At 46.3% G+C, this 27,032-nt stretch overlaps 1 protein-coding gene and 1 long non-coding RNA gene across 3 annotated transcripts in view; one reads left to right on the top strand and one right to left on the bottom strand.

Annotated features, from left to right (window-relative positions):
* Col4a2 (collagen type IV alpha 2 chain) overlaps nucleotides 1-27,032 on the top strand; it is a 172,819-nt gene that overhangs the window by 10,347 nt on the left and 135,440 nt on the right. The window lies entirely within an intron of this gene.
* On the bottom strand, nucleotides 13,286-18,568 carry LOC103751681. Of its 2 annotated transcripts, XR_003847323.1 has the most exons (5): nucleotides 18,508-18,568; nucleotides 16,693-16,876; nucleotides 16,019-16,110; nucleotides 14,865-15,046; nucleotides 13,286-14,351 (listed from the first exon to the last, which is right to left on the bottom strand). It is a non-coding gene; the product is annotated as an uncharacterized LOC103751681 (long non-coding RNA). The 2 variants fall into 2 exon arrangements; XR_608033.3 differs by lacking the exons at nucleotides 13,286-14,351; nucleotides 14,865-15,046 and having other exon boundaries at nucleotides 15,114-16,110.

Raw genomic sequence — 27,032 nt, 5'->3', positions numbered from 1 at the left:
GTTGCTTTTCTTCAGTTCACTTGGAGGCTCTGCTCTCTACTATGGTCTCCTTCTGCCAGTCAGGCCATGAGCTAGCTCAGGTTCCTTCCACCCCACCATAATGAGCCCTAGTCATCTCCACCACTGGGTAGCCCAATGAGACCCTCTGAGCCTGTTGGTACACTTTGCCCCTCCCTGGCTCCTATATCCTTCCTACGGGTGGTTTCTGAGCTCTCCATCAAGAGCGGTTTGTTATCCATATCTCACCTGATTGGAATTCAATGTTCTAGAAATGAATGAGCTTTTTCACTCTGGAGAGGGAAGGAAGTAAGATTACTCATGCTGGCTTTTGAAGGCTTTTTTTTTTTTCTTTTTGAATCCAAATTCTTTACTTAGGAAGTATAAGAAATTAAGGGTAGAGTTGAGCCAAGCCTGGTGTTGCAGGCCTGTGATCCTAGTGACTTGAGGGGCTGAGACAGGAGGATCACAAGTGAGTTCAAGGCCAACCTGGACAGCTTAGCGAGAAGCTGTCTCGAAAGCAAAAATAAAGAGGACACTGGGCTTATAGCTCTGGGTTCCGCACCTACCGCTGGGAAAAAGCAAACAAATAAGCCCAAAATAATAAGGCTGAATCCTGCCTGAAAGTTCTAGAATAAGAAATGGCTAGACAGTGACATTTCAAATAGCTGTGAATTGGATTCTCTTGGGCAAAGTCTTTACTGTGAAGCTGCCTTCACAGTAAAACAAGAAAGTGAAGTATCTCAAAAGAAAGTCAACTTCCTTTTTAAAAAATAATTTTATTATTTATATCTGTGTGTATGTCTGTTTTTTAGCCTGCATGTATGGAAGTGTATCTGTGTTGTGCAGCGTTCGCAGAAGTCAGAAGAAGGCATCAGATTCCATGGAACTGGAGTTACACAGGGTTGTTAGGTGGATATAGATATAGATATAGATATAGATATAGATATAGATATAGATATAGATATATACATGCAGGAGCCTGCAGAGGCCAGGATCCTCTGAGCTGGAATCCCAGGCAATTGTGAGCCACCCCATACGGGTGCTGGGAACTGAACTCAGGCCCTCTGCAAGAGCAGTGCTGTCTCAATCGCTGAGCTCCCTCTCTAGCCCCAGAAAGTAAATGTCTTTTCAAGGGAGTGACAGGTAAACAGACAGATCATCAATTTTTAAAACTACCTTTTCTTCCTCTTCACAGCCCTCTCTAGGAGGCCTGCCCCAACTCTGGTTCCCCCTGGGGGCTGCATACATGTCAGACAGAGTCTCAGCCCTTTCATCAGAACTTCCTCCTCACTAGGTCTAAGAATGTGGACTGCAGGCAGGTCTAATGGTCTGCATGATCACTCACCTTTTTATGTGTTAAGTCAGTGAAAGGGGAACTCTGGGCTCATGATTCACATGTCACACACAGGTAGACAGTGTTCATAGACAAGTGTTTGAAAGTGATCGCTCCCTGTCGCTTCAGTTTGTGTGTATGTGTACACTCATGTACATGTGTGTGTTTGTGTGTATTTGTATACAAGTATGTGTATTTGTTTATGTGTGTATATATGCTTATGTATATTTGTGTATGTGTTTGTGTATTTATATATGGATATTATAGATTTTTCAATTTTAAAATTGTGCTAATCACATACATGCAGGCAATACACTCATACACATAAAATAAAAATAATAAATAAAATATTTTAAATTGTGCTAAAACTTACAACATGGAATTTACCATCTTGGCTATTTTTCAGTGCTCAATTCAGTGACATGAAGCTCATTCACATTGTTGGGTGTGTATCAACACTACCCATCTCCAGAACTTCCTCCTCATCCTTAACAAACTCCATACACAGCCACTAACAGCTAGCCCATCCCCATCCCATTCCAGCCCCTGGAAACCTGTAATGCTGCTCCCTGTCCCTGTGGCCCAGCCCTACTGGGGACCTCATGGAATGGGATTATGCAGTTTTGAGACTGGTTGAACACACAGAGCAGTTCCTCCACAGTACTGTGTGTGCAGAATAACCTCCCTGCTCAAGGCTGAATGGTATTCCTGTGCCTTTTTGGTTGTTTGGGGGTTTTGGTTTTCACTTTTTTTTTGGCTGAGAGGCTGTAGACAGTGAACATCAAGAGTGGCAGAGAAGAGAGCACCCCCCCTCACTGAGGACAATGGGGCTGAGTGAGTGGGACACACAGCCTTCAGCACCTCCAATGTGGGTCTGAGTCCTTCTGTCCAGCTCCCTGCTAGCAGCCTGTCCTCTTGACACTTGTCTGCTTTTGGTAAATGTGAACTGCTTGCTTCTAAAATCAGTCACATAGGGTCTACTAACCTGCATTTCCTCCAGGACAGGCCCAAGAATCCATAGGGAGGAAGCTGGAGGTCTAGATGGTAAGTCCCGGCTTGAGATCTCGCTAGACATACAAGCATGGGCATCAAAGATGCAGAGGATTCCTGAAGGCCCAGGAACCGCATAGGGAGTAGACATATCCAGATGAGGGAGTAAGACAGGATGGGCACAGTGAGGCACTGTCATGGAGCCAGGGGAGGCCATCTGCGGAAGTTATAGTCAGACCTCATCCCTTCCTACCCAGAGACCTACCAACATGAGCCCCCATTTCTCTCCTGTGGTGCAGGGTCAAAGTTCGCACCTTGGTAGTCAGGGGGAAGACAGAAAACAAAATCATGATGGTCATGTGCACCCGTGCCACCCTAACTGAGGCTCATGCACTGCTCCCACTCCTTAGCCTGCTCCCAGCCTGGGGCCCACTCATCATTATGGGAGGACTTTCATTAAGGCAGTATATTCTTAGAAAGCTTTAGGTATAGAGGCAACTGGCAGCATGATCACAAGGCACCCCAGCCACCCATGGGTGTCCTCTGTAATGAGATGGCACTAGACCCAGTACAGATTTAGTGAAGGGATGCACCACAACCTTTTCCAGTGTCCAGTGCTGAGTGTCATTTAGCCCTGAAGCTTTGCACAATCCAAGGAAGCAAATAGACATGGATTCATCTCTCTGCTAGGGGCCATGCAGAGCCTGGGGAAGACCTAAAAGACCTATCAGTCATTGGAACTGTCAGAAGGGCAGAGAGACTGCACTGTTCAGAAAGGAGGGCACCATTGGCTGCCCTGGGTTCCTGTCCTGAGCTTTGGTGGCAAGGCTCTCACCCTGCAACTGATGGCCCAGTGCCTGGGAGAGCACCCAAGGACAGCTGCCTGTTCTGGGTAGCCCCAGATATTGGAATGGGGTTTTCCTGGGGCCTACTCCAAGCCTCACAGTTTGCTTTCTTTATTTAGTCACACATGGTGTGACTCTATTCTCTATAGTGGGAAGCCTGCCATTTGAGTGAATGGGGCAGGGGGGCACTCAAAGCTGTAGGGCTCGCTGAGGCCCTGGACATGGCTGTGGGTGCCTTAGATGGGGTTATCTCTCAGTGCTGCCCGATGGAGGCCAGGTAGAGAGGAAGTGTCCAAAGAAAAGAGGCTCCTGGCCTTCTGGACCCAGGCAAGGGCCCTGGGGGTTCCATGTGGGCAAGGGAGAGAGAAGGATACACAGACACCCTGTTCCAAGTCACTGTCCGTTGCAGCAGCAGGGGCCTGACTCACACCATATTCAGAAGGTAGCAGAAGGGAAGAAAAAACAAGGAAGAGTCCTGGGCAGAACCCAAGTGACTTGGGACATTTTGTTTAGAATGGCAGAAAAAATCTGTGCCAAATGCCAAAGGCACGTCTTTAAAAATGTGCTCTCAAAGTCAACCGAGATGAGTTCTACTTGACTTGAATTGTCATGTTCAGTTGTCGTGTTCAAACTACTGGGCTAGGCAGACATTGGCTTATCTACAGAGTCAAGCTAATGCAAAATATGCTTCAACTGCAAGACAGTGTGCCAAAGCATTTCCATTTCATAGCCTGCATTTTTTTCCTTAAGCTACAGACCCAGAGGGGAGCAGGCACAAGGCCAGCAAGTGTGCTGGACTGAGTGTGCTCTGCCCTCGGGCACAGAGATTGACCAGAGGTCTCCTTGGTGCTTCTGGGATTTTAGCCTCATGGTCATCAGGGGTAAGTGTGCATTGAGAAAGAGAGATGGCTCAGTCTGTAAAGTTCTTACTATGCAAGTATGATGATCTAAGTTCAAACACACACACACAACAGAGAGAGAGAGAGAGAGAGAGAGAGAGAGAGAGAGAGAGAGATTGAATATGGAGACTATGGGGCTGGAGAGATGGCTCCACAGTTAAAAGCACTGACTGCTTTTGCAGAGGACCCGGGTTCGATTCCCAGCACCCACAAAGCGACTAACAATTGTCTGTAACTTCAGTTTCAGGGGATCTGATGCCCTCTTCTGACCTCCATGGGCATTGCACAACATGGGTACACTTATACACATGCAAGCAATACACTCATACACATAAAAATAATAAGATATGAAAAAAAAAGAATGTGGAGAATAGACCAATGTCCCAACCCCGTACATTAGGAGATGACCAGACTTACTACTTCCTGAGACCCATCCACCCAGCTGGTGGTGTGGATACAATCAAAGGAAGGAGCCCAGAAGGTACTTCCTGCTACCCAGTGTGGACCATGACAAGGAGAGGAATCAGAGTGCCCAAAGGAGCCACAATCCCTCCCCTGGATATACAAAGAGCAGACCAGACACAGTCCTCATCAGAAAAGAGGGTGAGCACAGGCTCCAGGGCCCTGCTCAAGTGTCCCTGTCCATTTAACCCCACGGGCCAGCCTGTGGCCCTGCATTTCTGACTCTGGTCATTGCTATAATTCAGGGACCACAGTGCGGACAGCCAGCCTAGAAGACAGGCTTTTGAGGGTCCTTAGAGCTGTGGGACTCACCCCTGACTGGTCACTCTCTGGTCTGTAGCATGTATAGCTGCAAATATACTGGAAGTCTGAGCAATTTGTCAACGGCAAGCATTAGAAAACAGCTGTGAGCAAGGTCTTTTTTTCTCTGCTGATCTATGGGAAGGCTGAAGAATTCCTGTTTGGGAAAGCCTGTTAGATTTGCACATGAAGACCCAAGCCAGGAACACCTCAAAGTGTGACTCCAATCTTCAGTAAAGAGGGTGGGAAGGGGGAATAGGGTATGGTTTATTGCCCCTATAAAAAGGAACTTTTCTACACCATCAACCTTAACCCATCACTTATAGTAATGTGTGGAGAAGAATTTGAGATCAACACATTCTTGAATAAATTTAGAACCAATTATGGGAAACAAAGCGGCACCAGGCTTCAAGAGTTCCTAGAAGTTCAGGGCTGCTGGAATCTCCTTCCTGTGAAGGGAGGTGGCAGCCAGCCCCTCCCACCAGCCCTCCCCTTTATGCTGTGCCTGCTTTTGTTGAGTGTTTCCGCTCCTATTGGTCAATCGTGCCCTAACAGTCTCTAGGTGAAACATCTGTACAGTGTCTGGAAAATTCCATCTAAGACAGCCACATCTTACAGGTGAAATGGCCTATGGATCACATGGATGTCTCTAAGAGAAATCACACTGGAAGTCGTGTGAGTCAAGGCAGAGGACCTGATGGAGACAGGGTCACCAGAAGTCCAGGACCTTGGCACTTCCTCCCACAAATACCATCACTTGACTATGTGTCTGTTCTGTGCCCACATCTGCTTTGGACCCCTCACTCCTGTGGCCACTGCTCCCTCCTTCAAAGCTGAGGATTTGCACTTTGTGTTCTGCCAGAAGTGGGAGCCAGTTCTTCCATGGCACAAACACATCCTGCCTCTGAACCTTTTTGTTTGTCACTTGCATGGAAGGCAGGCTGTTACTGCTGTCACCAGTTTACCCTCTGGGTCCAGGTCTCATGGGTTTAAATCAGGCTCCATCCATCACTGTCTGGAATCTTTCAGGTATTGACCCTTGTCTTCCTCTGTGAGAGGGCTTTAGAATCCTTCCTGGGTGTGTGACCAAAAAGATTTAGTCCTTCAGTTCTGTAATATTAGGGAAGCCCTTAACAGGACCCGATGTACAATGACCACCTCCTAAAGGCTCTGGTTACTGTGCTTCCTCTCCACCAGCACCCTTAAATTCAGTGTGCCTCCTGCCAGTAGCCCATGTCCGTAGGTGCCTCTGCTCTCCTAAGTCATAGAGCCTTGACCAGTAGTTCCAAGGTCTCCAACATAGAGGTAGCTACTCCTATTTTTTTCCACCAGCATGTTACAGGCCAGGGGAAACCATTAACTACTGGTCTGTGTGCTGGCATTCTCTCTGGCCTGGCTCATTTTACCCACCCCTCTCCCCTGCAGCCTCAGCAACAGTGGAGGCTGATCAGAGCCTGTCCTCAGGTCACTGCCCTGTTCACTGGCCTCCACTGTGCAGCTGCCTCTTCATGGATGCTTGATCTCCTAGGTCATGCCCTATGGAATCTATCTAGCATCTTTAGTCCTAATCTGCTTGGAAGCAAAGAATACCATTTTAGCTCAATTGTTGAACTGTTTCTCAAAAATCAGTGGTTTCACAAAGGCTTAGAAGGCAGTGGAAACCTTCACCGTGCTTGACTGAAGGGTCTTGATGGAGTGTAGAGAATAGCTCATGACCAGTGCTTTGATGGGGGTATTGGTATAAGACTGGGAAACCATCACCTCTCTCCAGCACACATGTCCTTCACCTTTTCTTCTAGTCCTCCCACCCAGCTTGGCTCTGTACCTGGCCCCGCCCAACCCCATTCTAACTGCAAAGCTGAAGCTAGGTACACTGGCCCTTCCACTGGCTGGGCTTGTCCTCTGGCCTCAGTCTTAATCCACTCCAAGAGCACATACTACAGTTGCCCCAGCCTTATGCCACTGACCATGCAGGACCAGCCTGCCTCCCAACCTCCAGCCAGCCCTCCTGGTACCAAGCCTCAGCATTGCCACCCCAAGACTAATATCCAAACCTTTTCTCCCAAAGGCCAGGGAGGGTGACCCTCTCCTGTACTGCCAGCTGACTTTCCCCAGTATGCTTCCACAATGAAGAGGTCAAGGGGCTGCTGGAATGAAAAACAAATTCAGTTTGAAATCATTGGCTTGTGTTGTTTTAAGAGAGGAATTCATACTGTGGGTGTCAGTGAGGCGTTAAAATCCTCTAGCATCCCTGCAGAGGCCTCCTGCTGTGACCCACACCCCATGAAGTCTGTTCTCCTGATCAGTTATGACCATGCCCTGAGTAAATCTGATTACTTGTCTGTCATTTTTTCGGTCAACCTTTCAAACAAAATTGCCAACATAAACATCTCAGTTTCTTGGTCACGTGTATAACATGATTAGAAAAATCAAAGTAGAATTTTGTCTTTTCCTGAAGTTTGAGTTATGACACACAGTCAACATGTTAAATGGTCGTTGAGTGATGAATAGAGGTGTACTGTCAGAATCAGGTACTATAGACTTCACTAGTGTAGACTTGCTGATAATCCCTTGTGCTCAGCCAACTGCAGGGGCTAGGCGTCTTGAGCTGATCATCTATAAAGTCCATCGGAATGTTCTTAGCTTACCTAGGGAAACCTCTCCTCAGGGCACTTCAAAGCTCTTTCAACAGTTCTGGCCTATGTGATTGGATCATCCTGAAGAAACTGTCTGAACACTGTGAGTTCTTAACTCATGTTGAGCTATTTAAGAATCACAGGTAGTGAGATGGCTCAGAAGCTAAGAGCACTGGCTGCTCCTATAGAGACCTGGGTTCAGTTCCCAGCACCCACATAACAACCATCTGTAACTCAGTTCCAGGGGATCTGATGCTCTCTTCTGGCCTCCATGGGCATTGCACACACACAGGTACACTTACATACGTGCAGGCAAAACACTCATATACATAAAATAATGATAAATAAAATTAATTAATCAAACATTAGAGATGGAACGGTTGCTTAGAATCTACCAGTGATGGGCTAGGAGCCTAGAATCCTCCAGTGAGGAGCTTGGGGTGTGTTTTAGTGGTAGACTACTTAGCATTCATAAGGCCAGCAAACAAACAACCTCTTCTCACACCACCAGGAACACGAAACAATCCCTTAAAATGTGTTCCTCTTTTCAGAGTTCTCCAGATCAAATAAATTCTGTTCCATCTAATCTTTCCATAAGTAAATAAGAGACTTAAAAATCTAGCTCCACCTTGAAGAAGCACCAGCTGATGTTGTCTAGTAAGTCTTGGATGGATGCAAACGTAGTACACAGAGATTTGTCTCTGTGAGCATCTTGCTACTTTTTTCTTTCCTGGCTTTCATGAGAACAAAACACTGGGCTTTCAGAAAAAAAAAATGGTATCACAGCTCATTAACTAATCTGTGTGTTTAATTTGACAATTGTACAATACCAAAAAAATAAGGATGTTTTCTGTGATGGGATCTTCCTAGGTATAACATCTTAGTGTCAGATTGGATCTAAATATTGACTAATCCAAATGTTTCTTAAAGTTGAGGACTAGAGAGCTAGAGAACCTGCTAGAACACACAGCCAGAGCCTGACAGAACTGAGACCCCAAGCCCTGGTCTATACTGCTTTGAGAAACAAATGCTGTCATGTAATTTCTCCAATTAGATCATTTTATAAATTAGTCATTTGGGGGACAAATTGCATGATTCACTGTTTCTAAAGGCTTGTTTTGGAAATGATGACCAGAACATTTGCCTAGCCAAAACTTAGAGATCTTGGTAGGACTAATCTGTGCAACAAAGTTCCTGGGGGTTTTTTCTTGTTGTTTTTGAGATCCTATATAATGCCAAAAAAATGAATTCTTCTTCTGTTTTGCACATTGTGTTTACTGCTTATAACCACTTGGAGAAATAGGAAAAATCCAATCCACAACAAAATGTATGAGTAAATTAAATATAGAAGTTTAGACTACTAAACATATTACTTAACTTCTTTTATCCTTGGGGTATTAGAGCTTTTAAATGAAAATCTTTTAAAATATAGATAGTTTAAATTAATATAAAACCCTACCATACTTATTCTTATATTCTAAATGTGCCATCACCCTGAGTCAGCATTGTAAAGGAAAGTATACTATAACTCGTGAGTTTGGAGATTGTGGAGGTGGAAATGATGCGATGGGGGAAGCATCCCAACTTACAGATGAAGAAAAGGAGACAGAAGTATTGACCATACCAGATGCCTCTGGTTTGTGAAGAGCTTGTGTTGAGACTTTGACCCTCTTCTGCCTGAAGTTGTTCTCCCAAGCACATTATGCGTGCTTCACGGAGCTCTGTGTGACATGCTTCACGGAGCTCTGTGTGACGTGCTTCATGGAGCTCTGTGTGACGCACTTTTGTGCATACTCACTTGTTATTTTTAGTCACCTCCTAAAAGAGATGGAGGAATATTAAGATCACAAAAAGACAATAAGATGTTTGTACTTCATGGTCCTGGTAGGAAGAAAAAAATGCACACAGCAAAGGGGCAAAATGTTATTATGAAGTCAGCTTGTCATCATTTTAATCTTGTGTGTGTGTGCATCCACATGCATGGTTCCAGGATACACATGTATTTGTTTGCATAGGGAGGTCATAGGTCAATATTGAGTATCTTCCTTGATTTTTCCTGCACCATATTTTTTGAAACAAGGTATCTCACTGCATCAGTTACCTAGACTGGCTGGCCAGTGAGCTGTGGAGTGCCATCTGGAGCTGCCTTCTCAGTGCTAGAATTACAGATATGCATCACCAGGCCCAGCATTTACTTAGGTCCTAGGGAATCCGAACTCAGGTCCTGACGTTTATATGGCAAGAACTTTTACTGGCTGGACCATCTCCCCAGCCTCTTGTTGTCTTTTAAAAACAAAAGCTGATGTGACAGATTCAGTATGTATATAGCTTTGAGTTGCCAAGTGGACACTATGGATTTTGTTTTTCACTCTCTCTAAAATTTGGAAGTATGGCACAATTTTCTAATGAAATGTAATGGGTGGGAAACTTAAATGCTGAAGATTTTAAGGCTTTCTGTGACCCCTTTAACTAGGAATGGAACTTGATTTTGTTTTGAAAGTCACTCTTACAGCTGCATGACTTCACCCAAGCAGGCTAAATAAAGGAATTTTCAGCATTATAACGGGCACTAAGCAGACGGCTGACGTGTCAGGGATTCAGAGGGGTGAAGTTACTGGGCAAGTGTGGAAAGATACTGCAGTCCTGGGACACTTTCCTTGGGTAGCTTCATTGTGTAGGTGGGTGGCAGGTTGGAATGAGCTGGGAGATGGGGCTAGGAGTAGGAGACCATCCAGCACAAGGGCATGTCAGTCTGATTGAGGCAAATCCCCTGAAGTCTATTGAACCCCCAGCTGCTTATCCACATCATCTAGGCAGCTCAGAGAAGAGGACGAAATTGCCTCAGGCCACTGTTTCTGGAAGCCACTTGTGGTTCAAAGCCAAGTGTATGGTTGACTTTGTTTCCTCAGTGTCCAGGAGCCCTTTCAAAATCACTGCTCCAAGCTGCTGTCCCACCACTTTTGATCCAGAGGGCCCAGTGCTTTCCCAGGCAGGTACCTACATTTAAGAGAGCTTAACCTTCTCCTGGGAAGGAGGGAGCTGCTAAAATGCCTACTGCTAAACTCAGGCAGCTTCCACTCCAGCCATTCCCAAGGGGTTGCAGGTTTTGACCTAGTTTGGCTGACTGACTCTTCTCGAAATAGCTTAGTAATCAGGCCACAGGCCTGGTTAGGAGCCTTTCCCTGCACATTCCTCTGGGTGTGTCTAACATCTTTCTGACCCCTGCCTGTAATCGCTCCTAGAGAAATGCTGTTTAAATAAATGCTGTGTGTTCAAATTCTCTAGGGGTCAGTCATGTATTTCCATGCAGCTTTTTTTTTTTTTAAAGGGAAAGTTACTGACATTATTTTCTTCTAGAAAGATTTCAGTGCCTTTTCTGTCCTCCAGAGATCAATTTATGCTGGAACTAAAGTATAGTAGTAAAATGTCAGGCCAATGCCAGGCCACAGTGAAGGGAAAGCCACTGACATCAGGACAGGTAATGCTGTCTGGAGCATCCCCAACTCCAGGATACCCATCTTCAACACCATGGCAGAGCAAGCATGAGGGATAGATTAGTCTCCCCCAATCTGCATGATGCTTTTCTGCACCAGTTTTCCATGTTTCTCATGTTGAGATTTCCATGTTGTTGGAAAATGTTGCAGAGTGGAGGCTTCTTTGTTTTCCTGTTTGTTCACCTTGTGGTCAAATACACCACAGAGAGTCTTGACAGGGACTTTGTCCATGGCTGTCTTGATCCCCTTGGAATGCTATAGTGGCAAGGGTGAGGGACATTCACCCACCCTGATAGCATCATGGTTGGTTGAGAGGCTGCTCACAGACCCCAAATCATTCATAACTATAGTCAAGTTCCTAAGCCCAAGGGCAGTAGAGGAATGGGGCAGCTCTCCAAAAACTAATTCAAAACAACCAACAGAAGAATCTGGAATCTCATATTTGTGCACAATATTTGTATTTCTCAGATTATTAATGAGGCCAGGCATATTTGTGTGTAAATCTTGGCTGTTTGGCTACTCCCACTGTGTTCATTTCCCAGACCCATTCCTCCCTGTGCTCTGGGAGCTCACTGTTCTGAACACAAACGCTGTGTAGTTACATGTATTGAAAATACCTCTGTAGCTGGCATTTTCTCTCCCTTAATGATGTCCTTAGATAAGCTAATGCCTCAATTCTTATTACATTTTATTTATTATGTGGGCATGTGCACATATGTGTCTGTACCATGGTGTGGAGCCAACTTTTGAGAGTTGATTCTCTCCTTCTATCATGTGGGTCCCAGGTATCTAACTCAAACCCGTCATGATTGGCAGCAAGTGCCTTTACCCACTGAGCCATCTTGCCAGTCCTAACTGCTCGATGTTAATGTAGCTTGACTTGGGAATCTTTTTGTGTGGTTACTGCTTTCTCCCAAATCACTCCCTATTAAGAGTTTTACCCTAGACTCTGCTGTGTTTTCTTTATATGAAATCAGGTACCTACAAATGGTGACAGTTTTATCCCCTCCATTTTAGCTCTTGTGCTCTTCATTTTCTTGTCTTATTACATGGTCTACAGCACCTTATCAATATTAAATAAGGTACATGCTATGTAGGCCTTAGTAATAGGCTTGGAAGTAGACATTAGAATTATTTTCAGAACTGAGGCTTTCTGAATTCTCTTCAACTAGAAAGTAGTATGGGAAACATTTCCCCAAGTCTTCCCATCTCTAAGTTGGGATAGAGACTCAAATGCAGGGGGAGACATAAGCTGGGAACAGAATAATATTGACACCAACACAAAGTAATGTTTCTCCACTGCTGTGATAAAGAATACAGCCACTACTTCTTGGGGTACTTTCTTACAAAGCACATTCCTTCTTCTTTTGTCCCCCTCAACTTGAGTGTTGACTGTGGCTTATGGTGGTCCCCCCAAAGCAGTCATGATTGAAAGAAATCAAGAACTGGGCTCACACAAATACAGACTTATGCAGTTTTAATGCTAACTTTTAAGAAGAGGAATAATTTTCTTGTCCATGCTATATTTTGTTCTACTTAAAAGTTTGATTTTGAGGCCGGGTGTGGTGGTGCATGCCTCTAATCCCAGAATTCAGGAGGCAGAGGCAGGTGGATCTCTGTGAATTCAAGGCCAGCCTGATCTACATAATGAGTTTCAGGCCAGCTGGGGCTACAGGGTGACCAAAAAAAAGTTTGATTTTGAAAAGTCACCAGGGAGTCCTTCCCTTATTAGCTAGCTTTCTGAGTGAATAGTTTATTTCTGTTGTTAACCGTAGTTCAAGTGTGTGCTGGATTTTGGGAACAGTGGAGCCCACTGCCAAGCTCAGTTGGAGGTCTTCACAACCTAAATCCACAATATTTCTAGAAGGCTTAAATCCAATGGCAGCTGTAAAGGTCAGCTCCAAATGTGGGAGGCGTGGTAGCCTGCTGAAGTCTTACAGGGCCTTCAGGCTTGCTCCTAGGATATGTGAGTCCCACTAGGGTAAGCCATTCCTGAGAGTCCCATAGTACCCCTAAATCACCCTGAAGTTCCTGACCTGTGCCCTGGGAAGGTCCCTGATGCTGACTGTAGACACCACTTGTGAATACCACCCTCCCTCACCCTGCCTCACCTTGTCTTACCTTCCCGCTAGGCAAAAGTATACTTCACAGAACCCAGAAACTGATTTGCTTCTTTTAAAAAAAAAAATTTATTTATTATTTTTTATTTTATGTGTATGCCTGTATTGTCTGCATGTAGGTAAGTGCACCCATGTTGTGCAATGTCCTCGGAGGACAGAAGAGGCTGTCGGGTCCCCTGGAACTGGAGTTATAGACAGTTGTTAGCTGCCGTGTGGGTGCTGGGATTTGAACCCAGGTCTTTTGCAAGAACAGCCAGTGTTCTTAACCACTGAGCCATCTCTCCAGCCCCTGATATTTGTTTCTTATTAGTAAAATTCATTCTCTGTATTCTTGGAAGGCACCATGGCCTTCTGCTCTCACTGTGCTGGGACCAGGCCCCTCAGTGGCTCGGCATGCCCAGGGCTTAGGCCAAGCTTCGGGTGACAGAGCAGGAAGGCAGCCCCAGCCCAGCTGAACCTGACCCCTGGCCTGTGCCCTCTGCAGATGCAGAGTCTCTGCCCGTGTCCCTGCTATTTGCCCCCTGGGTTTCTCATGCTTTGGGAGCTGTAGTGCTGTTGTGAACTGATCCTGAGGTCAGCACTGGCCAGTAGGCACTCAGGCCTGCTGATATCCCCTCACAGGGAGCAGCCACCTTCCTGCTCTCCTCATGCAAGCCACTCTTGAGTTCTCCTTCTGGAATTCTTAGAGTTCTCTGGTGCCTCAGGTGATGGATGACCTATTGGCTCTATCCCATAGTGTGCACTCTGGGTTGCCCCCATGGCAACGGTCAGGGCTTTGGTACCGATCTCTAAGAGGGTGACCCACTCTTGAGGAAAACAAAATCTGAGGATGAATTTTTGTCTTTTGAGACAGCTTTTCACTATGTGGTCTGGACTGGCTTTAAACTTGTGATTCTCCTGCCTCTGCCTCCACAGGGCTGGGACTTAGGTCAGTTTTATTGTATACCTTTCTTCTGAGGACTTTAAACTACTTCACAGGTACTTTTTCATATCTTAATCACATTTGTATGAAGTAAGGATAGGAAAGAGGTAGCTTCAACAAGGTTCAGAGGTCACCACCAAAGCCTGCTTCTATTGGATTTTGCTTTGCTTCCCGGAGCAATGAAGCAGCCGCCCTCAGCTGGTCACTCAGTGGTCACTAGGCTGTATCTCCTCTTCCTGTCTGCCTGGAGCTGTTTGCATCTGTGTATGTTCCCAGACAGTTTGGGGGTATTTTTTTCTTTTTGATTAACTTTTTTCTTCCAGGCTATTCTGAATTATTTTCTCTCAGCTCTGGAATATTAATGCAGAGAATTAAGAGTTGACCATTTCCTCTTTTCCTGGAAAATATTCTAATGGCTCTCTTTGATAATATGTCCAATTGTGTGTCTCAGGCATAGTCGATCTTTCATGAACATACAGGGAAATGGATCCACGCTACACTCAGAATACTGAATATAATGGCACTATTCATTCAAATAGATGAATAAAAAAGTGGGACGTGAATATCAAAACGAAGTGGAACAAGCAAGTTTTTATGGGGTCCTTAAAACAAATTGCACGTTAGAGACGGGCCTGGGAGACTGGCACGGTGGCTGTGCTCATCGGAGCTGTCAGTGCTGGCTCAGGCTGGCTTCTCCCACTTTATTTCTGATCCCTTCAACAACTGGTCAGGTCAGCCTGATTATACCCACAGAGTACTGTGTCACAGAGACAAGGACACGTGCAGCTATTCTCTGTCCTAGGGAAGACCAGTCTCCTTCTGTCTGCATCCCAGGCTATGAAGGGTCTAAGAAGGGCCCTTACCCTGAGACTGCTTGGTTTTGGGACATCAGCTTTTCAGCCTCAGGTCTGTCCAAAGCCTTGAGCAGAGGACAGTTGTCTTCCACACCCTCTGCGGCAGTTCCATGGTGAGCTGCTGCACTGGCCTTCATGCCTGACAGCAGCGTTGGCCTCTGCATGCCTCCATGGGCTCCCCGCTGGCTCTTCTGTAGGTCATAACAGAAGTTTCAAAATGCACCTATTGAACACTGGCCCTGTCACATGTACATGGGATATGTGCAGTGAATCACTGCAATGTGTTCTCTTTGTACATCTGTGTCCCTAGTAGTTTTCAGAGCAGCTTTAGAAAAAAAAGCAAACACAGTTAAAAATAGAGCATTGCAGCTGGGGCTATATCTCAATGTTAGAGCACTTGCCTAAGATGCACAGGCCCTGGTTCGGACCCCAGCATGGATACTTTATAGATGCTTTGACATTTTAATGTGATCCATTCAAGGAAATACTTCTAAGGTAAACAGGATGGTATCAAAGCCTCAAAGTTACTGTTCTTCCCAAGGTTCTAAATCTACACAGGAACTCTTCCAAATAGGCCTCAACTACCATATGGGCTGTTTGTTGCTAAATTATCCTGCACTAATTTAAAAATAAATTTTACGAGCCCTTATTGAGGCATCTTCATATGTGTTTTGTATTCCATAAACGTTTCCGTAGTTAGACAAAAAAAAAAGTCTTCACCAGGCATCGTGGCACACACCTTTAATCCCAGTACTCAAGAGACAGAAGCAGGTGGATCACTGTGAGTTTGAGGCCAGCCTGATCTATACAGCAAGTTCCAAACCAGCCAGGACTACCTAGTGAGACCCTGTCTCAATTTTTTAAAAATTGTCCATAAACTTAAGGGTAGACAATCAGCTAAGCCAAGCCAGGGCCCGGTGCTGCTGGGATCTTCCACCATGCATTGGAAAAGAGCAAGATGGCGTGGAAAACTAATGGCGAGAAGAGAGGGCAAAGCTAAAATGCCCCCCCCCCCGCAACAGCTCTAAGGAACCAGAGCTGCTTTACCAGATTGTTTGGCTAGAGCAGGAGGGGATCCGGCCAGCCCCGGGTCCACCCAGCCAGTACATGCTGCAAACAAAACCCAGCCTGGGGCGAGAAGCTGAAGTGAGGACCTCAGAGACCTGGCACTTGAGATGGGGGAGTGCAGCATTCTGCAACCAGGGAAAGGAGTAAGTGAGGATGAATTACTTCTGTGCTGCTGTGGCCACAGCACCTGAAAGAAGCAACATAAAGGAAGGAAGATTTATTTTGATTCACCGTTTCAGGCTCTTGTGGTGGGAAAATCATGGTGGTATGAACAGGTCAGGTCATAGCAATGGGGGTAGGTGCGGGAGCCTGTTCACATCATAGTGGACAGGAAGAAGCAAGTGGGATAGGAACCAGGTTCTGACCTTCAAAGGCCTGCTCTTAGTGCATCTACTTTTCCCTGGCTAGGCCCTATCTCCTAAAAGTTTCACATCCTCCCTACATAGTGCCACCAGCTATAGACCAAGTGCTCAACAGGTGAGCCTGTGGGGGACACTTCAGGTCCAAAGTATAACACATTGTTTTCCTGACTTGTAAGCCTCGATTTTGCAAGGGCAAGGGTGCCTGGTTTTCTGTGCCCTGAAGACAGGAGCTTCTCCTTCCCCGTCTAATCCCAGCCTCCCCAGCCCCAGCTTCTGGATGCTGGCCGGTAGCACATGCTGAATTAAAGCTAGGTTTTTGTTTGGAGTTTTATTCTGATTTCTTATGCATCTGTGAGACAGTTTCTGGGAACTGTATGCCTCATAAAAAGAATGAACAGTGCACTCACTTTAGAAGGAATTGGTGGCTTGTGGTTGGCAGATCTGAATCGTCTTTGGGCTCTGTGGCCCAAGCCTTCAGCCTCACTAATGTCATCAGTAGAGATGAGGAGCTTCTTAGCAACATCTCTTCAGGGTACCGCTTGTCACAGATGAACTTGAGATGGAGCTCAGAGGAAATTCAGCTGTTAATTTCTAAGTAGAAAAAAACAACTGGGAACATTTTTATGCAGGAAATCACTGTTTGCAGAAAAGACCAAATTAGATCATTGAAAGAGGACGTGAGAGAGACAGTATGTCCTTACAGCAGTTACTGTGACAAGTTTTCCAGATGGAGAGGGAGTCTTCAGGATTTGACACACTTGGTGCTTAGTTGAGGGAAGTCAGTTAAGGTGTCTACAGCACCCAGCCTCACTGTGATTATCTTATGTCCCCCAAAGTACTGCAGGGGCCTCAGGCACCTTTGCTGCTGCTGTTTCTCACAAAATAAGCCAAGGTGATGAGGTGCTCACTGTCCTCCACCTTAACCACCCTCTCTTCCTCTATCAGTCTAAGACAAAGAGAAAAAGAGCCCAAAGTAGATCTTCACTAGGAAAAGGCTTACCATCCCAGCACTCATGAGGCTGAGGCAGGAGAATTACAAGCTTGAGACCAGCCTGGACTGTAGAGTGGGAACTTGGGGTGTCAGGGGGAATAGTCACTTATTTTTGAGTCCAGTCTAAGCTATAGAGTAGGACCTTGGGAGAGAGAGAAAGAGGAGATAGTCTCCTATTTTTTAGTCCCCAAATTGAACTTGAGCTTGGAGATGGCTAGATGGAGCCTAAACCATAATGGTTCCTTAGTAGGCTTGGTGGAAGGAGCATTCAGTGAAGGAGGTGGAACAGAGGTGCTGGGGGCCTTCTGACTTTTAGGGGGACTAAAGTATAGGTCATTCACAACTGTTTAGGGAAATTCAGAAATTGAAGAATGATTGGGATGAGGTTGTGTAAACTTAACTTTTTGGGCGCTCCCCAAGCTCCTATAACATGATTTATACTGACTGGAAGGTTTATCTTGACCTGTGATGACACCATAAGTGTGGCTGAGTCTTGGGCGGGGCATGGAAGGCAGGCAGAAAGGGGTTCTGTGGCTCCCAAGTGTGCAGATGTCACAGGCGGCCTACACTATAGATACAACTCAGTGTAGCCACGTCTAAATCAGCAACCATACTTAGTTTACTACTGGAAATAACAGCTGCCTTTCAAAGATGTCTTATTCTGAAGATGTAAAGAAAGAGGATGAGGGGAGCAGGCAGGGAGCCTTAGGACTGGTGGGAGTGTGAAGAAACAGGGCTGCATGCTATGACTCCTCTAGGGAAAGCAATGGGGGCTTGGCCCCCGGGACACCCTGGCATCCTCCTATAACACAACACTCTGGTTTCTTGAGTGGCACCATCCCTAAGTGCGCCCCCTACTCCTTGAGCCAGTACAGTCCTTCTGGACAATTCCATCAAAAAGCAGAGCTCTCCTGTGAGTCTCAAGACATTCTGTGCCACATTAGTTGGAAAGAGACAGAGGATATTAAAAAAAGGCCTTGGGGGGTCCCCCTATACCCTAAACTGTTAAGCTGCCTAAAAGCCCCTCTGGCATGTGTGCACATATCCTCTGACCAGCTCCAGGTCTCCCTGGACTGTCTGCTACATGATCTCAGGGGCGCCACCAGCCCAGACTTCAAAGGACCCTGGCCCTTCCTGCGTCTGCCTAGGGCATTGGGGGTTGCTATTGAGCAAAGGATTGTCCATTAAGGGAAAGACCTCAGCAAATGGGAGGAGGACTCAGCAGACTCACCCGGTCTGGACGTTTATGGTACGTGAGAGAGCTGCAGTTCCTGGCAGTGGCTTCCTCCCTGGGTGGAGCTTTGGGTGAAAGGAAGCGCTGAATCATGACGAAGTCAGGAAGGAGGCAGGCGAGACCGCTGCTGAACCTGCTCTTTGAGGGGAACAGTGATGTCACTACCCCAGAGGCAGAGCCCATTTCTGCAGCCATTATGAGATGTCCCTCAGCCCTATGTAGGACATCAAACTGACCCTCACTTCCATCTGCTTTCTCTATACCTTCTATCCAAAAAGGTCTGTGTCCTCTGCTTTGTCCCAGGGTGTCACTGTAGTTGGGAAGTCTGTGTGATGGGCTCAAGCCCAAAGGACATCACCATGGATTAATAATCCATACCTAGTGGTAGAAAGAGCTGGACATGTGTTTGACATCATTAAAGCAACTTCGTCCAGACAATGCAGGAAAAGAAGTGCATCTCAAATTCAAAGGCAAAAGTCGGGGTCAGAGTCACCCCCTCCCTGTGCTGATCCTATAGCCTCTCCTGCACATCACTTCAAGTGGTTGAGTTTCTGTGGTTCAGATCGACGGTCGATCCTGCCCCTGACCCCAAAGAGCGGGGGCCCACTTGCTTTCAGCTCCCTGGCTCTCTACAGAGACTTGGGAATATTCTCAGTGGCATTCCAAGGAAGAAAGCATTGGTGAGAAAGATACAGTAATGTGCTTTCCGATGGGAAAGCAAGACTTCTGGGTTTGACAGGCTGGAAGCATAGCTCAGTGGTAGTGTGCTTGCCTGGCATACACAAGACTCTGGGTTCGAAAATCTGGCAGACCAAACTGCTGTGTCAGAGCCAGTGCTTTTCCTCTGGAGGTGTTTGAACTTTATCAGTTTCCCCTTGCTCCCAGGTCGGCCACTGCCAGGGGGTGACATTTCCTGGCTTTTGTTGGACTGTGGCACAGATTCTGTTTTGAAAGGACAGGAGCATAATAAAAACGGATATGAAAGAAGGGCCAGATGACATCACTTAAAATATCTGAGGAAGTCTACTCTTGGGTGTTTATAATCTCAGCATGTTAGTTGTTTGTGGTGTGATAAGAGCACTTTTGACACAAACAGGGAATTGCTTAGACAGTATTCATGAGCTTTTATCTTGGACTCATAGCATTAAATATAGAATAGGGGTCTTGGCTTGAGTCCCAAAGACACTGGCTTGTCGGTTGACCTTAGGGACAAGGTTTAGCATAGTTAAGCTGCTTACACTATGCCTTAAGTCAGAATTTCTTTTTTGAAGAAAGAAGAGGGAAAAGAAAACCAAGAGGCTTGCTTCTTAGAGATAAATCAGCATGCTAAATGTTTCTCAAACTCTTACCCTGGAGAAGTCAATGGAACGTAAAGTACTAGCTTTCCAGTGTTAACTCCATAAGCCATTTATAGACTCATGAGCACTATATGCAGGCTTATTGGATGAAAATTTAAAACGTTCCCCTGTCTCCATAAACAACAAGCTCCCCAGAAGTGAAAATGCTTCCTGCTCTGGGCTATGGGAAAGAGAGCCTGCCCTCTCCACTCAGTGGGTGGAAATAAAGATCAAGATTTGAACAGTGAGCACTTCTTGCCCCAGCTGGCCCTGCCCAGGCTTCTCCAGGGTTCATCTCTTTTCAGCCTCACAGTACCCCTTGAGGCAGCATGGTAAGATCTGCCCACTTTGTAAATGAAGAAAGTGGAGGAGAGGGGTAACTGCTTATTGCAAAGCCACTGGGCTGAGTGGTGGGTTTGGAGCCCACATACCCTCCCCTCTCCCCCAAATGTGGCCCGATTCAGAGCAAACCATGTTCCTTGACATGTGACCTGTGAGATGGACCCTGTCTGGAAGCCCCAGGCAAGGTAGACTACACCAGACAGCTGGAGGCCCAGGAGTCCCCACCTGCATGCAATACTTCTGATTAGAGATATGAAGCTGGAAAAGTCATCTGTTAGGAGATGGAGAGTAGGCAGCACTAGCTCCTGAAACTTCACAGGCCCCATGCAGGCAACACACTCACTCCTGAAAATATATGCATGCAAATTTTAAATGCGCCCCATCAGTGGTTGTCAGCAGCCAGTCTAAGCCAGTCCAGAGCCAACTCAGTGTGTTTGACACTGGACCCTCTGTATGTGTGGGCTCTGGGGATGCATCCAACAAGAATTAAAATAAGCCAAGCCCTCTACAGGAGGTGGCAAAGACGATTCCAAATGAACTCTCGAAAAAGCAACTGAGGAGACAGCTCAGTTGGTAAAGTACTTGCTGTGCAGACTTGAGTTTGAATCCCCAGTACCCATTTGAAAGTGAACATGGTTTAATTCCAGTGCTGGTGAATGGGATAAGCCCCTGGGGTCACTGGCCAGCCAGTCAAGCCCAATTGGTGAGTTTCAGTTTCAGGGAGAGACCTTGTCTCAAAAAACAAGCTGAAGAGTGAGAAACACACCCTACATCAACTTCTGGCTCCATATGTGCATGTGCACCTGTACACACACAAGTGACTGGTGGGCTGCCCAGGGATGTAATCACATAGCATTAGTGGTGTGCCGTACACATTGGGCATGTCTGTTGGGCACTCTCCTCCCTCCCTGCTGCAATTCAGAGTAGACTGTCCACAGGCCTTCCAGTGCAGTGGGCAGACTGCTGAAGAGTATGAGGTCATAGCAAAGGAATCCTGAGTCATTGCTCATGTGTGAGGTCATGCATATGTCCTTCCAGACACCACCAGGGCTGGTGACCTTAGCCAAGTATACCTAGGAGAAAAGGCAGAAATCCCAGCCCAGAAGCCAGGCCAGCAGGTGCTTCCAAAGACTGTAATGTTGGTGTCAGAGTGCTGCTGGCCCTGGGGTCCCTGTGACACGGACAGTCAGGTTTGCAAGGTGAAGTTCCGTACATAGAAAACACAGCCTGCCCAGGCAGAGCCGCTGCCAGTCCTCACATGCCAATACAAACCAGGGCACTCCGTGCCTGGACCAGTCTCCAGCATACAGAACAGAAATCTTATTGTATTGTGGGACGCTTTGCTCAATCTCTTCCATTCTCATCTTCTCAGATCTTCTCTCAAATTTAGTGCGGCAAGAGGGTTTTGAATCAAGCTCTTCGACTAGGCACTCTTTGGTGAAAAAAAAAAACAGTTTCAAGGATGAATCTGCTTCTCTTTTACAAGCAATGGTAAATAATCACTTCAAACCTATACACCAACACTAACAACGTTTACATTTTCATTCCCGGAGGCCAGAGAATACCAGAACTGACATGCCATATAAATAATTAGAATTTGGTGTAGGTAGAGTGTGAGGTAATGCCTTTATTAAATGATGTCTTGGTGGGTTGTCTCTCACCACTAACTAAACAGCACATGCGCAGAAAAATGTAACTTTTTTTTTTTTTTTGGCTTTTGAGACAGGATCTCCCTGTGGCCCCAGCACTGACAAAGACCTTCATAAGGCATCTTTAATGGTGCTAATTTTCTTACTGATGTGATGGGAACAGTAAGCCAGCAAGTATATGGTGAATAAGAGGACACCTCTGGGCTGCTGTGTTAGAGTGTGATCTCTCACTCACCCTTGCTGATGGATAGTTGGCAGGTAGCATGATGTCAACATAAAGTGAAGTAGCATTAGTTCATGCATGATGTTTCCCATGTGCTCTTTCACCTGACCCACAGAACTGAAAACAGATTCTGTGAGCTGAAGACGGAGCCAACCCATGCAGGTACGCACAGCAAGCTGTCATAGTTAGCTCAGCAGATGGTGCCAAGTCCCAGAGGTCTTTCTCCTGCCTTAGCCAAGACACACACTCTTAGAAGGTGTTTACTGCAAGTTCTTCCCAGGTATTGGGCCTGTTGCCGTTGTTCTCTGCCACGTAGCATTCCTACACTTCCCTCGTGTCCCCTCTCATTCTTTTCTTGATAAAATACTACATTTAGAGTAGTTTTTTAAAACTTATTGGAGAAGGGGTTACCATGTCTTTTAAGCTGTGCTATTTACTTTTTAGGATAACTAGCAATTCGATTAGAGTCCTAGTTACAAAGCCGGGAGGTATGGCTTGCTGTACCCCAGCATTCTTTTTCCTATGTGCCTTGTTAGTTAGCTGTGTGATGCAGAACATGAATATTTTTCAAATACTGTCATACGATATGTTGTAGCAGAAATCCCTGTGGTTTAAAAGAATGGGTAGGGATGAGAGGTGTAGCCATCGTGGGTCTGATTTTCTTTTTCCCAGCATGAGTGGTGGGTCTGAGTGGGTCTTAACTGCACAGATAGGGTGGTGGAGTGCCGAGGACATTCTGGCTGGAAGAACAACGTGAACACGTTCTTTGGGGAGAAAAATGCAAAGTCTGAGGTGTTCGTGCCAGGTGCCTTTTAAATCCTTGACATTCCATTATCGTGGGAAAATGTTTTATGAAATGTTCAGTTGGGACTGAAAGGGAGGGAGACTTTGAAAGTGGAGCCAAGAAGCAGGTGACAGGAGAGCCGAGGGTGTGGTGCGGTCCTGGAGAGTGAAGGTGGAGGGGTCCAAGGAGATAAAACATGGAACACACTTTGTCTTGTGAGCAGGTTGTGAGCTGACTCCAAGCTACAGGATTCCTATCAGAAGTATCCTCTGGCCAGGAGTGAGGCACTGGTAAAAATGTAAAGGGTGACAGTCTCAAGAGACAGAGGAGATAAGAGGAGGTAGTTTCTAGAAACTGGTCTGTTGACAGAACCACCAAAAAAATTCTAAGCAGTCCAGTGACTTCCAACAGGGGGAACTGACATCCGATCTTGTCATCTTGGTTGTGCACATGTGCTCATGTATGTGTGCTAACACACGTGTGTGCATTCACATGTACACCCATACCTGCAAGGCAGCTGGTATATGTGGCAACTGTCAGAATGGTACCAGCTGTGTGACAGTATCAGCAAGAAGTGTTTTAGGGACAAGTGACAGGACCTGCTCCTCCAGTAAGGCAAACCATCAGGGACCCTGTGCCAGCCCAGTCACACTGCCGTGGGAAGCTCTGACAGGTACAGGAAGGTACAGTGGGTTTTGCTAGTGGGACTTCCCACAGAGCCAAAGAACACATTCTCATTTGATGAGACTTTTTATTTTTTTATTTTACTTTTATTGGAGACAGGATCTCCCTGTGGCCCTGACTGGCCTGGAACTCACGATGTAGACCAGGCTGCCCTTGAACTCACAGAGATCTTCCTGTCTCTGCCCCCCAAGAGCTGGGATTAAAGGCATGTGCCACTGCACCTAGCACTTGATGAGACTTTTGAGCCTTCATTTCCTTCTGAGTCTCAGGCATGAAGTCATTCAAGTCAGTTCTTGGAGTCAAGTGAACAAGACCCTTGTTCAAACTAGAATTTAGCTATAAATTCACATGTATAACCAAACTACAATGAAAATACATCTTCAGCTGACTTAGCAGTTGGAACCATGGTTACCATAGCTGTTATGAAAGGCAGGGACTACAATGGGTAATAAAATCGATTTTAGGAAGTCATTAAGAATTAGAATTAAAGGACAGGCTGAAGAGATGGCTCAGCAGTTAAGTGCAAATACTGTTCTTACAGAGGACCTGAGTCCAATTCCAAGCACACACGTCAGGTGGCTCACAACTGCCTGTAAGTAACTCCAGCTCCAGGTGATCTGATGCTCTCTTCTGGCCTCCATAGATACTGCACTCATGCATAGCACTTACATACATGCAGGCAATACACTCACACACACAAAATATTGGCAACTGATTGCTGCTAGATGAAGAAGAGCTGATCTTCCTAAAACAAGGGACTATAGTTCCGCTCACACACACACACACACACACACACACACACACACACACAATTAAAACCAATGAAAGTAAATCTTTAACAAAGGAATCAGAGGACACCAGCATTTGGTGATCAAGACATTAGGGGCTGGAGAGATGGCTCAGGTTAAGAGCACTGGCTGCTCTGGCAGAAGACCCAGGTTCAGTTCCCAACATCCACATGGTGATGAACAACCAACCATATATAACTCCAGTTCCAAGGAATTTGATGTTCTTCTCTTCTGACCTTGACAAGCATTGCACACTGTGGGAAAAGGGGGGAAACACATACATGCAGGCAAAACACTAATACACATAAAATGAAAATAAAGAGCTCCAAAAGAGAGAGAGAGAGATTAAATACCAGGTCAAAGAAAAAACTTGTAAAATGCAGGCATTTCATGCTTCAGACAGGACATCCCCTAGTGCCTGAGTCGACCATCTCCTACATTTCGGGTCTTCCATACTTCTACACCAGCTCTTCAGCCTGTTCTACCTCAGCTGACCACACCTGCATGGTCTTCAACTTCTGCTGCCTGATGCCTCCCACTGCCTCACCTAGGTCCACTGCCTGGCTTTGCTGTCTAGGTTCCAAGCTTCTGGATGAGATGACTCAAGATGAGGCATCTCCAGATCCCCCACCCAGCACCTAATGAAGCCATGCAGCAAAGAAGCTTTGACTCATCTTTGTGATGACCCTGTTGCTCTGTGGAAGAGGCACCATGAAACAGGGGAGGGGTGCTACCGGACAGAAAGCTCAGGGCTGATGGTCAAGTGTCAATACCTGCATCAGCTTTCCTCTGCATGTATCCACATGGAGGTGTATCTGCCTGCCTGTTAGAGTGGACACTCACTCAGCCTGGATTTTGCCTCAATAAGGGAAGCACAGAAACAGTAAAGAAGCAGCCGGGGCAGAAAGAGCATGTGGGGCAGGAAATGCCAAGCTCCCCTCTCCTCCCTCTGCCCATGGCCCACTTGTCTCCACCTGTAGTCCAGGCCCACCTATACCTGAGATCATCCCTAGCCCTGGGCCAGGTGTTTCTGAGCAAGCGTCTGGCTCATGCCGCCTTGGCTGGGGCTCAGCTCTCATTCCTGTGTCTGCAGCCCCAGGCCCACAAGCTAGGCTGTCTGTCTGATGTTAATGACCCTGGGAGTAGACTGGACAGAGTCTCTAGGAAGTCTGTCAGTGAGTCTTCATCCCTGTAAGAGGGAGTGTCCTCAGTCTGGGGTTCAGCAAGTTTACATCATTCACTACCCAGACGATCTGATTCTTCATTGTGACCTCTTCTTGGGCTTTCTTCCCCTGATTTGTACTGCTTCCTGCCATTCCACCTCACTCAGTCTCAGCAACCCCTACCCAAGTTACCTGCCATTTCTTATGCTAAAGTTCAGCAGCCCATCATCAGTCTGCCATCTAGCCCTTGCTAGCTAGGCTTACACCACAGAATCAGTGGTATAACTTGGGAAGCATTTTGTCAGCCTTCCCCATCTGTCACGTTCCTGCCCTCGGCACCCCAGCACTGCTGGGGGTGGGGGACATCTCACATTACCCAGTCAAAAGTAATTCGGCTTCAGAAAGCACAACTGTCTTGACGTTGCCTCCATGGCCATGTAGCTGAAGCTGGCCTTAAACTCCTGACCCTCCTGCCTCTATCTACCAATGTGTACATTCCCCATTATTCAGGTAAGGAGTCACAAGCAGTGCCTCTAGTCAAATATGCTGCCATGGTAACCAGAGGGGCTGCTCCACAGGTGCACACCTGGACAAGTGTGGGCTGTTGTACTCTTGTGACCATGAGGACCATCATCTTGGACACTCTTTAACTCTCCATCCTTCTAGCCCTGCTGTTTCATTCACAACAGCCTAACTTCTCCCTTCCCTGTGGGACCTCCCATCCATGAGTGTAAGAGGGCAACTGTGGTTTGGTCACACTGCACTGGAACTAATTGGTGCTCAGTGACAAGCCATCTTTTAGGGCTGTTTGTCCCCCGATGAGTAGGGTGAGCACTTCTGTCCATCATCTGCCTTTCCCCATAGCTGGCAATGGTTTCAGGATGCTCTCGAGTGGCTGCATTTGATTTGGGTGCCTCTTGAGATGCTGTTAAACAAAGGAAAGGAGTTGGCTGGACCTCCTGGCCGCCCACTGGGCAGCAGGACTCTGTTCCGTGTGTGCCACTGCGATTTGCGTTTCCTTTCCATATACCTTGTCTTGCTAATACCATGGTGGAATTATTTCCTTAATTTCTAAAGCTGTATGTGCGGAAATGGCTTATACTTCCTGTTTTGATAAACGAATAGAACTTCACTGAGAACCTTGTTCCCAAGTTGGCTCTCCTCTTAGCTGGCCTCTTGGTGCATTAAAGGCATATTTTCTAAAAAAAAAAAAAACCCACTTGATTGGACCTGTTACAAAACAAAGACCTATACAAAAACCTGTATAGATTATGTTGCCTTCAAGTATGAAAGATAATTGCTTTTGACAATAAGACTTACCTTTTATGTTGCTTAGAATTGCTCATTCAGGACTCTCCTGCAACGGAAGTTGGGGCTGGATGCTGGGGGCGATTGGTGGTAAGATATCTGTAAATTCCCTTCAGACTAGCTCTTTTTGGCTGGAGGTATATTGTCTTAAAAAGACTTCCTTGGACAAGATGTTTCTTGGAACATGTGGAGGACAAAATATTCTTTGTTTCAGGACAGATGAGTTTTGTTCTTGAATCTTCAT

Source organism: Nannospalax galili, unplaced genomic scaffold (genome assembly GCF_000622305.1).
Source record: "Nannospalax galili isolate Female #2095 unplaced genomic scaffold, S.galili_v1.0 scaffold267, whole genome shotgun sequence".
Classification (NCBI taxonomy): Eukaryota; Metazoa; Chordata; class Mammalia; order Rodentia; family Spalacidae; genus Nannospalax; species Nannospalax galili.
The sequence above is the reverse complement of the archived record's forward strand: the minus strand, read 5'-3'. Positions and strand labels throughout refer to the sequence as shown.